Below are 14,173 nucleotides of genomic sequence, written 5' to 3'. Positions count from 1 at the left end.
TTTCAATTCATGGAATATGATGTCTCTTACAGTACGGGAAAGGGTTTCCTTAATGCATTTATAAAACAGATTCTTTATCATTTAATTTGTTTGCAAACATGGGTAAGATATATTAATATGAATGATAACGGTATATTAACTTTCTTACGACTCAATATACTGTCTACTACTACTACTACTACTACTACTACTACTACTACTACTACTACTACTACTACTAATACTACTACTAATACAACGGGTGTACGATCCGATAGTGATGTCGTTTCTTCTTCCCTTTACTAGCCTATCCTGCTTCTTTGGTTTGTGATTGTATTTTTTGACAGGGGATATTTTTTTTCTGTAAATCTTCTGCCTGTTTGTTCTTGGTAATTTAAAATTTAGCTTATGATATCTTTAGGTTATGATTGGTTATGATTTTGATTTTCATTTGTACTATTTTTGTTAGATTGCTTGTTTTTTGTTTCAGCGGTCTCTCATATAACCTCAATTGTGTTGGAAGAGACCTAAAGCAACAAACAAAAAAAAAACTAATACAACTACTACTACTGATACTACTCCTACTACTACTACTACTACTACTACTACTACTACTACTACTACTACTACTACTACCACTACCACTACTACTGTTACTGCTCTACCATTACTACTACTTCTAATACTACTACTACTACTACTACACTACCACTACTACTACTACTACTACTACTACTACTACTACTACTACTACTACTACTACTACTACTGGGTGGGGTTCCTGACCTCCATAGTGGGCAGGGAGGTACATACGGTACTGTGTCTTCTATCCCCCTATATCTGTTTTCCAACATGCTTTCTGTCTTTGTCTTGGAATGAGATTACTTGGTTTTGTCCTGGCTCTGGCCGGATACACTGGCTGGAAGGGAAACAGTCAAATGTATAGTTTGTTTTGGGAGATGATATTTTTTTCCCTTGTAAATCTCTGTTATGCACTGTATTATGTATTATATATATTTTATTTGTAAACATTTGAGTGTATTCCTCTTAGTGGGGACCTGTGCCTGTGTCTGGATGAGACTTTTAGGTGATCTCAGACTAAGTATTTTGATAGTGTGCTCTTGGAATCTACATCTGTTCCCTATTTGAACCAATTCCCCTTTGTCTTACCTTTTCTTGGGTGCTTTAATTGTAATTCTAGAACTTTTGACTATCCCATTTTCTTCCTTTTTACTGGCGCTGATATGCCCTTAATGTGTTGCAAGCGCCGTAAAACCCTTAAAACCAAACAAAACAAACTACTACTACTACTACTACTACTACTACTACAACTACTACTACTACTACTACTACTACTACTACTACTACTACTACTACTACTATTACTACTATTATTATTATTTTTTTTATTGCTGTTACTGAAACTAGTTATTCTGATTTCTTTGTAAAAAAATAAACTTAAAATGCATATATAAATATACAATGGTTGGTTTCTTTGGTTTTATTTATTAAATCTATTATTTATCGATGGGTGGATCCGACGCCATATTGGAGGGGTAAAGTGGGTTTTATAATTGTCCACACTCTTGGTATCTCAACTATATCCTTTTGTCATTAATGACCTTTTCATGTGACTATAATATTATGTATGTCCTTGCTGGAGACCGTTTGGTTTTTCTCCAGGCAGTGCCTGGGTCTTTTGCTGAAAGATGGACAGGGAGTTGGATCTCTCTTTTTGTTGTTGTTGACCATATTTTTTCCCCTGTGTAAATTATTTCACCCCTCGCCAATATTTCTTGTTGATATGCATTTTGAATTTGTCTGAGTTCACCTTTCTTAGTGGGACCCTGTGCTCTTGTCTGGATAGGACTGTAGTAGTATTATATAGCAACATCTCTGTCTGGAATTTGTGGACCCATTCTTTGAATTCATACTCTTTTTCTCGGGATTGTCTCGTATTCTCCCAGTAAGGCGTTCGTTTATAATAAGTCCAAGGGTGATGCCAGTCAAGATTCGATACTACTAGAACAGCCTAAGATGAGAGGCCTGACCAAGAACGATCCAACCGGCGTCCAGATAAGGTTTCCTTCTCTCCGGACCCACACAACTATGCTACAAACATCATGATAAAACCTTTTTGTGTGAGGTGGTCTCATACTCACACACATTATTATGTTGTTTTTTTTTTTTCAATTCGTTACTTGAGGAGCATGTGACCCCCACTGTCGTCTGTCAGCTATCATGATTTGTCCATAGCTTATTTAGGTTTATTTATTGGCCTAACCGCGCCCAACTATTCTGGACCTTGGCAGATTCTACTTTAGGGATTGGTGGATGATATTACTGTTCGTTCCGGGTGGGGCTCCTGACCTCACCATAGCGGGCAAGGAGGTACTTGCTGTGTCTTCTATCCTCCTATATCTGTTTTCCAACTTGCTTTCTGTCTTTGTCTTGGAATGAGGTTACCTGGTTTTGTCCTGGCCCTGGCAGGGATGGAAACAGTCAAATGCATAGTTATTATTTTGGGAGATGATTTTTTTCCCATGTAAAACATCTCTTTGTTATGTATTATTATATTTGTTATTTTGAATGTATAATGTAAGCATTTAAGTGTTCTCCTCTTTGTTGGATCTTGTGCTTGTGTACGTATGAGACTTATAGGCGATCTCAAACTAAGTACATTGATGGTATGCTCTTGGATTCTACATCTGATCCCTATTTGTTCCCAGTTCCCCTTTGTCTTACTTTCTCTTGAGTGATTTAATTGCAATTCTAGAACTTTTTACAATCCCATTTTCTTCCTTTTTCCTGGCGCTGATATGACCTAAATGTGTTGCAAGCGCCGTAAAACCCTTAAAAGCAAAACAAACCATTACTGTTCGTTCGACTCCATGTGAATGTCTCTTTGTGTTTTTTTTAAAAGGCTGTTTATAACATGTGACCTAACGTCTCAAATCGATTAAGTCAGGATGACGAAAAATGAAATTATCTTAAAACGATCAGAAATGTAAAATTTCAGTCTTCCGCATTTTACGAAACGTTTATTCTCAATTCTCAATAAAAATGTAAATTTAAATCAGGGTGTCGTATTTTTTTTCCTTTAAATTAAATTTTCAACATCTAAATCATTCCGACATAATACCGTTTTGAGGCCATGGGATCGGTACGGCACAGGAATCGATTGTTGTTGCTGGGTGAGGTTCCTGACCTCCAAAAGTAGGCAGGGAGGTACTTACTGTATCTTCTATCCACCTATTTCTGTTTTCCAACATGCTTTTTGTCTTTGTCTTAGTTTGAGTTTGAGATAACATGGTTTGATCCTGGCCCTGGCTGGGACGGAAACAGTCAAATTTATGTACAGTTAGAGTTTTGGGAGATGATATGTTTTGTCTTGTAAATCGTCTCTCTAATATGCACTGTATTAGTTTTGCGATGGTTGTGTGTTGGACCCGCGGTCTCCAGAAGTCGGTGAGAGAGAGAGAGAGAGAGAGAGAGAGAGAGAGAGAGAGAGAGAGAGAGAGCTCTAGTAATGAATGACCTGAGTTTGATACGAAGTTTTTTGGATTCGTGGATAGCTCATACGGTAGAGTCACGCTCTCACCAGCTAGGTGGAGTTGTCGTACCAATAAGGTCGCAGGTTCAAACCCCATCACCGCCGCGAATTTTTTAAAAATTCTCTATCGTCTTCTGGCACTTTCTACTCACTTCATCTCTTGTACTAGTTTTACGAACATATGATTTGTAAACATGTGAGGTGTCCCTCTTAGTGGGGACCTGTGCTTGTGTCATGATGATTTAGGTGATCTCAAGCTAGGTTCACTAATGGTGCGCTCTTGGAATTCCCCTTTGTCTTGCTTTTAACTGTTTTCTTCCTTTTTTACTGACGCTGATATGTCTTAAATGTGTTGCAAGCGCTGTAAAACCCTTAAAAAGCAAACAAACACAAGATTGCTGTTATGATTTACTCATGTAAACCTCATAATATTCCGGGTTGTCTTTCTTCTTCTTTAGTTTTAGGTTCCAGTAGTCCCACCTTATTATTACATTCACTAGCCTCCTATTGTTTGGCGTCACAAGACTATTGGGAATATTGCCGACGAGATGACCTCTGACATCATACAGTACTTTATTTTGGTTTAGCATAAATGATTTCGTAAGCAATGCCTTGATCATATAAGGATTAATGTAGGTACATAGTATGTATTAGACATGAAGAAATGCTTGAACCATTTTATTACCTATTTAACGATACTTTTGGCGAACCCATAATTGTGCACATATGAGCGTGGCCATAAGAAGCTAGACGAGATATAACGTCTACATAGCATTAGCACACCTCGTTTCCTTATTGTAATTAATAATTATGATGTTCAACTATTTCACACAGACACAGAATCCTATGGTCTTCAAATTACAGAAATAAAAGGAGCACTAGGTAACTGAAAAAAAAACAAAACAAACAAACCCAAAGCTAACATAACAATGAATGCTTTATTTCATTTAATTTCCAAGAAAGTGATAAAAATTACATAACTCGCGATGTTTTATTGATCCGTGGTCGACGTATGTGTAGTATGTTATAAATGTACTTTATTTTTTCAATGTATTTAATAACTGGTCGTCGTAAATCAATTCAATGAATTGATTAATTATGTGCTTTAGCGAGTACATGAATAGTTCACAAAATTAATATATCATGATATCAGTTATGCATATTTGATTTTCAGAGGATGACAATCTTTAAAAAACAAAAAACAACCCAAACCTGCAGAAAATGACATCTCATATCCCCCCGCCCCTCAAAGACACAAATATATAAAATACGAAAAACCTTAAGTGTTGTCTCTTTGCTTTGAAAAAACAAAACAATCTCTCTCTCCCCTCTCTCTCTCTCTCCCTCCTCCTCTCTCTCTCTCTCTCTTTCTCCTCTCTCCCCTCTCTATATATATATATATATACAATATATATAAATATATAAATATATATATATATTAAGATTGTCTTTTATATCTCCCTGCCCCACTCCCACTCCCCTCATTATTTCACCCCTTCCTTTCTCCCCCCCCCCCCCCACTCTCTCTCTCTTCCTCTCTCTTCTCTCTCTCTCTCTCTCTCTCTCTCTCTCTCTGTCCCTTAGCAAAAACAACACGTGTTTTGTGGCGATAGAGGCTACCACCACCTTCACTCCCGCGAACAACACTAAGACTTGGTGGCTGGAGTCCTTGTCTTGTCCTTTTCCAGTCGTGAGCAGGTATCTCGAGACCTAAAGTTTGTTTCGAACTCGGAACATTCTTTTATCAGGAAAGGGAGGGAATCAATAATATTATGAATAGGCTAGGCTTTTGCGGGTTGAAAGTGGAGGGTGCTTCGCACTACGAAAGATGGCATTTTTTTGTTTTACTTTTGTTGACATTGGGGGGGGGGGGGGGGGGGGGGGGGGGGGGGGTTCATATTGTAACTGTTACCATACAATAAAAAAAAAAAACAAACATATCCATTATCAATCTTTATTATTATGAAAAGTGTTCTCTCAAAAAGTACCCGAATCAATCGCTGCATTAGCATGACGCAGACGTGAGTGAAGGAAACGTCAACGTGAGAATAGGTGAGTGAATCTAGTGACTGTTAGTCAAATTATGAATGAATCATAAAGATGAAAACAAATCTACAAAGCATTCTAAAATTATGCGAGTGAGACGTCCGGAAAACTATTACGGGTCAACATTGAACTAAATCTTTACAATCGATACAAATTACAAACTCAAACATTGACACTGAAATCATTTGTATCGTTTGGTCTCGCGTTTGAGGCTGGTGATCAGGAACTGTTGGAGCAGGAAATCGTTTCGCAGAAAATAGATCTCCTATTTATTGTTATTTACATTGTCTATGGTTCACTTTTATTAAAATCAAACGTGCACAAATAAAATTTTATTCTAGTTAAATTCATCATATGTGGCAAAATTACTCTGAGTTTGCTCCTTCTTTATTTTGAAAATACCAAAGCGATAAATTAAGGAGCAGGTACTGGTGTAGTGTGATTTCCTATCTTTTACATTCCAATTATTTGCAAATGAATTTCTATGCGTAATGTTACTCATATGAGTATAATCATAATCAGGAGGCGAGTTTTAATTTAATTACACCACATCAAGATCCACGACGAACATTTTTAGTTAAATGGCATAATATTTTTTTATTCAACGAAAACTATGAATTAGTAACCTTATCGTGTAACTAAGTTATAATCACTAACATGCTCTCTTGAAATAATAACAAAGGGATGAGTGACGTCATCTTCGTTCCGCAGATTACTGCAGTGGGGAAATAAAAAAAAAAAAAAAAAAAAAACTCTAAAACCTCAACGTCCTCATTATCAAGAGGAATAATAAGCCCATGCACATTATGCTAATTTATAGTCCGTTTATCAGAGCTCGTACCGTATGCCTGTGAGTGAATGAATGTCGTGTCTAAATCGTTTACACCACAGTTACTCAATTTTATTTGAATTGATTATTATAACTATACTTTCAATAGAGTTAGACATGTCATAGCTGCAGTTTTATCCAGGTACATCGTGTCGTTATACAAGTTATGATGTGCATCAAATCGTTAAAAATCCTGAATTAACTTTAAGTAAAATGTATAATTCAATGAATTCATCTGCTTTGGCTGTCTCCCTCTGGAGCATTTTTCTATTTTTCATTACATTAATTTGAATGAATAATAAAGAAAGAATGCGAAATAGATATAAAAGAAAAATATATAAGATAATTGTAAAATAAAAATAAACAATAAAAAACCCCAGCAAAAATAACTGAAGAGTTGAAACAAAAACAAAACAAAACAAAACAACAACAAAAAAGAAATAAGACAAAATAAAATCAAATAAGAATGACTAAACAAATAATTATAAAAAAGAACCAATCAAACCTTAAAAAGAAAAAAAAAAAGAAAAGAAGACGAAACCTCAAATCGAATTCTCTCCAAAAAAAAAATATATAAACTTTCAATTTTACACATAGATATATTTTATTCAAACACAAGCCATCAATGATCAATGATTTATCGACTTCACATTAAAAACCCACATACAGCCGCTTCGAAAATACACTGTGTGTGTGTGTGTGTGTGTGTGTGTGTGTGTGTGTGTGTGTGTGTGTTGCACTCGTGTCTGCATAGTTGTGTATGGATGAAATCAAATTTTACATTAATGTTGTCACTTTTATGTCATTGTAACGCGTCCATAACCCGTTTTACAGATGATATATGTTTAGGCTAAAATACTCACAACACCCGCCTGCCGGATAAAACGTACCAACACACAAAACCAATGTGTAACCTTAAACATTTATAGTCTGATCGATATAGACGGAACGACATTGACGTCACTGAGATATTTGTTATTGTCTTTAGCCAGTCATTTTTATGAGTAATTCTCACAAAATTCTATCAATCAGACTTTTAAAGTTCAAGGTTACACTGAAGACTAAAATAAAGATATGGAGATAGGTATGAAACGTAAGGGCTCCTTCCGTTTATGGGTGTTCATGTCATGTCGTAAAAATGGCATTTAAGAATTGATGGTATGTGTTTAAATAAAATACAGACCATTTCTGCCTGTGCAATCGTACAAATGCACAAAAGTTTATAGACAGAACGAAGTTGACGTTACACAGGCCTTTGTTATTGTTTTCTTTTTTTTTGCCATCCATATTTATGAGTACTGCTCACTAAAATGTATTAACTAGTCTGTAAATGTTTAAGGTTACACATAGTTTTGTGTGTTGGTCCGTTGTACTTTCGGATGGCAATGTTGTGAGATAGTTTGCGCTTGCCTAAGAAACTCACAACATTGCCATCCGAAAGTATAACGGACCAACACAAACATGATCTTCGGTGAATATGCGTTGACTTTTTTTTGTGTGTGTGTGTGTGTGTGCGCGCGTTCATCACACACACACACACACACAGATAGTAATAGATAGTAGATAGATAGAGAGAGAAGAGAGAGAGAGAGAGAGAGAGAGAGATCTTGTATGGTGTCATGTTTGATTTCCGAAGTGGAATGGGGTTGTTTCATGACGTAACTACAGTACTCTTTTAATAGGCTATGGGCTGTTTACGTTCTTATGCTTTGTAAGTTTTGAATAACCCTTTTTCGATTGACATTCAATGTCTGCATGTGTCCTTTAGCCATTTCCCTCGGTGTCCAAACTCCAATCAATATATTCGTTCGTGATTTCTATAAACAAACTATTGAAAAGATTTGCAGAGATAGAAACATCACCATGCAAATTTACTTTACAAGTATGTAAGGTTTTTTTTCTTTCTTCTATATTTACAAATGAAGCATGTGTAAGTCATTTCGTCTGGCACCACTTTATACTGTAAGCACGCCACGCCGCTGTATATATATATATATATATATATATATATATATATAATATATATATATATATATATATATATAATATATATATATATATATATCAAGGACAACTATACTGAAAGGACAATCATATGGAATCTTCAGGCAACGTTAGTGGGGGCCAACAAAAAATAGAGAAAATTTACACCAAAATAACAGCAGGGGCATTATTATATGGCAATATCTACCTTTTTAGAGAGTGATTGTGAATTCTGAGAATTACTCCTAAACGTGGATGGCAAAAAAACTATAACAAAGACCCGAGCGATGTCAACTTCATTATATCTATAGATAGTTCGAAGTTGACGTCACTCAGGTCTTTGTATTGTTTTTTGCAATCCGCGTTTATGAGTAATTCTCACTGAACTGTGTGAACCTGACTATAAACGATGATGGTTACACATAGTTTTTATGTGTTGGTCCGTTATACTTCCGGATTGCAATGTTGTGAGCTCCTCAGCCAAGCGCATACTATTTATAGTCTTAGAGAATACGTTTCAACAGTCGTAACGTCACTTCCCTCGTAATGACGCATAGTTACTTAGTAACTGGCTCACAACTATCGGAAAAATGGCGGACGCCCTTATGAAATATTTCTCCGACGAGCATAAAAGCGTATCCTGAGGGAAAAAACACTATAAATTTGATCATGTTTTGACTTTTACACATTCTGATCACAAGACATGAAAAGTTCTAGCCAGCATGAAGAATAAAAAGTACCGATTTTTTGTGGGTTTAGAACCACGATAGCCGTCGTTGCTGGGCGACGTGACATCAGACTATTGAATCGTATTTTGTGTGCAGAAATCACCCAACTGAATATAAAAGCTGCGAAAACTATGCCAAATTCGTCTTATACAAAAACAATATGAGCGAGAGGATGTTTACCGACCTGACACGACCTGGCATAATTAAAACCCTCTGTCACTTCAGAAGTTTCGCGTCTCATTTGATGCTATGCGTTTATCCAAAAAGCTCATAAAATCCGCCAGCCGGATATAACACACAACACAAAAACTATGTGTAACCTTAAACGTTTATAGTCTGATTGAAAGAATTTAGTGAAAACTACTCATAAAAAAAGGCTGGCTAAAAACAATAACAAAAGAGATGAGTGACGTCATTTTCGTTCTATTTATGTATCAATGTCTCCGGTTACAACAGTTTTGTGTGTTGGTACGTTATATCCGGCTGGCGGATGTTTTGAGCATTTTGGCAAATCAATAATTTAGTGAGAACTATCATTAAAATGCTATTTAAAAAAAAAAACAATAATAAAGAACTGAGTGACATCAATTCTGTTTTTTCTATAGATAGTATGCGCTTGGCTAAGAAGCTCATAACATTGCCATCCGGAAGTAAAAAGGACCAACACACAAAACTGTGTGTAACCTTGATCGTTTATAGTCAGGTTAATACAGTTTAGTGAGAACTACTCATAAACGCGGATGGCAAAAAAACAATAACAAAGACCTAAGTGACGTCATCTTCGAACTATCTATTCAGAGGTTAATCTGCACTAAACAAATGTGCATTATTATTCTTGTTTTTACGGAAGAAGCCTTATAGATAGAATGCGCTTGACCAAGGAGTTCACAACATTGCCATCCGGAAGTATAACGTACCAACACATAAACTCTGTGTAACCATGAACTTTTATAGTCTGGTTAATACAGTTTAGTGAGAACAACTCACAAACGCGGATGGCAAAAACAAAAACAAAGACATGAGTGACGTCAACTAAGAACTATCTATAGATAGTATGCAGATGACGTCACTCAGGCCTTTGTTATTGTTTTTGCCATCCGCGTTTGTGAGTTGTTCTCACTAAACTGTATTAACCAGACTATAAAAGTTCATGGTTACACAGAGTTTGTGTGTTGGTCCGTTATACTTCCGGATGGCAATGTTGTGAACTCCTTGGCCAAGCGCATTCTATCTATAGTTTCAAGTCTCGATATTATCATTTTAGTCTCCGTCCATATCATAAAAAGATTAATGAGAACTACTCATTGCGTGTGTGGATGTATATGTGTGTGTGTGTGTGTGTGTGTGTGTGTGGTTCATTCAGTCATACCCATGAACAAATACAACAGTTTTACACACAGTTGATTTCATTCCGTCCTCAATGATTTTAGGCCGCCAATGGGTGATTCGTTTCCGTTAAATTAGTTATCTCAAGCAGACTATAAATGTTTATGGTTACACACAGTTTTGTGTGTTGGTGATTGATCTGGTGGGCAAAACTACGGTGTCGATGTACCCGTGCATTTCAATAATAGATAGTATGCGCTTGGCTAAGAATCTCATAACATTGCCATCCGGAAGTATAACGGACCAACACACAAAACTGTGTGTATCCATGAACGTTTATAGTCAGGTTAATACAGTTTAGTGAGAATTACTCATAAACGCGGATGGCAAAAAACAAAAACAAAGACATGAGTGACGTCAACTAAGAACTATCTATAGATAGTATGCGGTTAAAAAGCTGATCGGAGTGGAAGTTTACTTCCGGGTGGCAGAAAGCAATGGAAGACACTTTACTCAGCCAATGGGCATGATCTATATTAACTTTCCATGTGCTCGAGGTCATTTGGTCACATTGCAAAATGTGCTCTAAGTGATCCACTTAATGAAAAGTGTTCACAGCTTTTTAAATATCTAACATCACGATTGGTCATTTGATTCAGCTTGACACATGGGTATGTTTATAACATTTGTAAACAAAGCAACGTGTTTACATTTGTTAAGAAATATTCAATCGTTGGACAGCAACAAATCATGTGATTGGTGGCCTAGTTGGACGAAAACGTGATAGTATGCGCTTGGCTAAGAAGCTCATAACATTGCCATCCGGAAGTATAACGGACCAACACACAAAACTATGTTTATCCATGAACTTTTAGAGTCAGGTTAATACAGTTCAGTGAGCTTCTTCCTCAGCGCCGCGTGCTTCATTGTATTTATTTCATGAGATCAGTTTGCCTGTGTACCATACATCAAGCCCCGATCTGCTTCATGATACTTATAACAAAATCACTTGGACTGTCCACTATTATATCACTTCTCTGAGCAACGTTAAATGTCTACAATTTATATTTTATATTTAGAAAAGATGTCAGAAATTAAGAGAGAAATAGTCTCCAGCAGGTAAGAAAAGCTTATATCCCGTCATATTTCAAATAATGTATTATTGTAGAATGCGGTTTTGTGGTCTTAATTTATTTACAGAATGATGGAAGTCATTGACAATCGAACTGGCTTATTATAAAGCTGCTCCTTTCCTCCGAGGGAAAGCGTTGCTATGACTATGAGCATCAAAATTTGTTCAATGCCTCCTAAAAGGTTACTTTAATTAAAAGAAATAAATTGTTCTAAATAATATAGATGTGTAAAAGCATCAATGAAAATGAACAATACAAAGAAAAAACTTGGTTGACATCCGTAGTTTCACAACACTTATTATATTAGTTAATCTTATAGCCATTATGGACTCTCAGTTAAATGCAATATCCAACAAATATTACTAGATATTTAAGTTTCATTTCTATAAGTCGTGTGATTTTTCTAATTTCAAAAACAATTTGCCGAGTGGGTTAACGTATATGACTCCGGCCGACGCCATTATTATTGCGTTTCCCATCAGTTTCGATATTGCAAGTGATGGCAAACATAGTTTCATTAGGTTATAGTATCATAGTATCTACCCCCTTCTCCCTCCCCAATCATTTAAAAAATCCCTCTTTAGGAGTGGCTTTCAACGTATTGTCCATGTCGCTGTGAATTCATCCGTTCACACATATACTTTCTATACTGCCAACTTATTCATTCGGGAGAAAGTCCATAATATGCGTCCACCACTTTTACTACCGCAAACTCGGGGACACAAATGATTTTGGGGTTTTGGGAGGGGGGAAACTTTTTTAAAAAAATAATTTTAGGGGTTTGGGCGAGAGGAAACTTTTTTTAAGCCTCTCCCCTCCCAAACCCCCTACTAGACTTTTTAAAAAAAGTTTCCCCCCTCCCAAACCCCCTACTAGACTTTTTTAAAAAAGTTTCCCCCCTCCCAAACCACAAAATTATTTGGGTCCCCGAGTTTGCGGTAGTACCATTCATTCATTACAAGCAATAAATATAACGTAGTTGCTTACCGAATGTTTATTTATTCAAAGAGAAACAAATTGACCTCTATTAAGCCACCAAGACAACAATCTTTCATTGTTTAAAAATTTCCAGTCTGAGCGAATCTTGTACAGCAATCTTGCTTAGTTATCAGTAATGCCTGATAGTCCTTGGGCATGACAAACAACCCTAACCATTTTTAAATAAGACCCTAATTGTAGATGCAAACTAGACCAGTTCAGTAACTTTGCATTAGTGCCGCGCTGAGGACCGGTCCTTTGGACCGGTCCCACGGTCTTTTAGCTGTGAACCGGGGATCGGTCCCATAGTGAAGACCGGCGGCGGTCCTCACTTCTTATCACCTTTCAACAGTGCCGCGCTAAAGACCGGTCTGATCACCTTGGGTCTCGCCCATACCTACACTTCCCCAGCGATTCTTTTGCCTTCGGTTGCCTATCTTCCACAATCACCACCCATCCCACTTAAAAATCCACCCGCCCCCTTTTGCCATACACTAAAGACACGACACCTACAGGCAGACACCACCAACCTTCACCCCAAAAACCGCCCTTTCGTGTGTGAATGGGGGAAACAGGAGGCGCCCCCTTTGGACGATTCCATTAAAGGGGGTAAATTTAAAAATTTACTACACCATAATGATCGCAAGACAAGATCTAGGGTGAAGGCAGACCCCTCTTCTCTAAGGGGGTTATTGTTTGAAATGTATGTACACAAAGATTTTTGGTGTGTGTGTGTGGTGTGTGTGGGGGGTGTGTGTCGGACCTAGCAAGTACAAACCATTCTTTTTTTCTTTTGTCCATCTCTTTCACCACCCTTTCTATCGCAGTTTTTGTCATTTAAAAAATACAATTAATTAAAATTTCTTTTGGTTTTTTTTACTAATAAATAATATGATTTTTCAAGTTTCTTCCTTCCAAAAAAACCAGTTATAACGTCTGAATTTTTAAAAAATTCCAAAAATATTTGGGGACCCCGATAGCTCATTGAAGAGCACTCTCTTTATACGCAAAGGGCCCGAGACGATCCCGGGGGCAGTCGAGTTTTTTCAAATCCGTCTACTCGCAAAGAAAGGGGACTGAGTTTTTTTTAATCTGGCGAAAAGCACCATCGACCCCCTCTATTACCCCATCCACCCCCCCTTATTATAACTTCACGCTCCTCTTACTCTTCAATCTCGCTGCCCTCTAATGTGTGTGTGGGGGGGGGGGGGGTAAGGGGTTCTGTGTGACAAAGCCACGAACAACTCGATCAAAAGCCTTGGGGGATCCCTTATCTCCGTTAATGGGGATAAATTTTCAAATTTTATAAATTATCGAAGTAACAAGAAGTACGGTAGCAAATAAAGAAGGGGTCACCCCTCTTTTCTAATTAGGTTACAATTTAAATGGTGTGACACCGTGTGTTTTACCCTGTAGACCACGGTTTTTTCATCGTGACGGCTTTAACGGTTCAAGAATGAACGATCCCCCCCGGTCTCAAAGGTCAAACGGGTTTGAATTTCCCCAAACCTCAGGAAGTTTCAATGTCGAAAAGGACCCGGCCTGGACCGGCCTTGCGGTTTCATTTCCCCAAGGACCGTAGGACCGTGGTCCTTAACTTGCCAAGGACCGCCCCGCA

At 37.2% G+C, this 14,173-nt stretch overlaps 1 protein-coding gene across 3 annotated transcripts in view; it reads right to left on the bottom strand.

The window, feature by feature from the left end:
• Positions 1-14,173, bottom strand: part of LOC144974306 (apoptosis regulatory protein Siva-like) — a 75,719-nt gene that overhangs the window by 39,105 nt on the left and 22,441 nt on the right. The gene's annotated exons all lie outside the window — the stretch shown is intronic.

Source organism: Berghia stephanieae, chromosome 1 (assembly GCF_034508935.2).
Source record: "Berghia stephanieae isolate SIO BIC M18660-M18661 chromosome 1, UCSD_Bste_1.3, whole genome shotgun sequence".
Classification (NCBI taxonomy): domain Eukaryota; kingdom Metazoa; phylum Mollusca; class Gastropoda; order Nudibranchia; family Aeolidiidae; genus Berghia; species Berghia stephanieae.
Note: the sequence above shows the minus strand (reverse complement) of the source record. Positions and strands in the feature narration are given on the sequence as shown.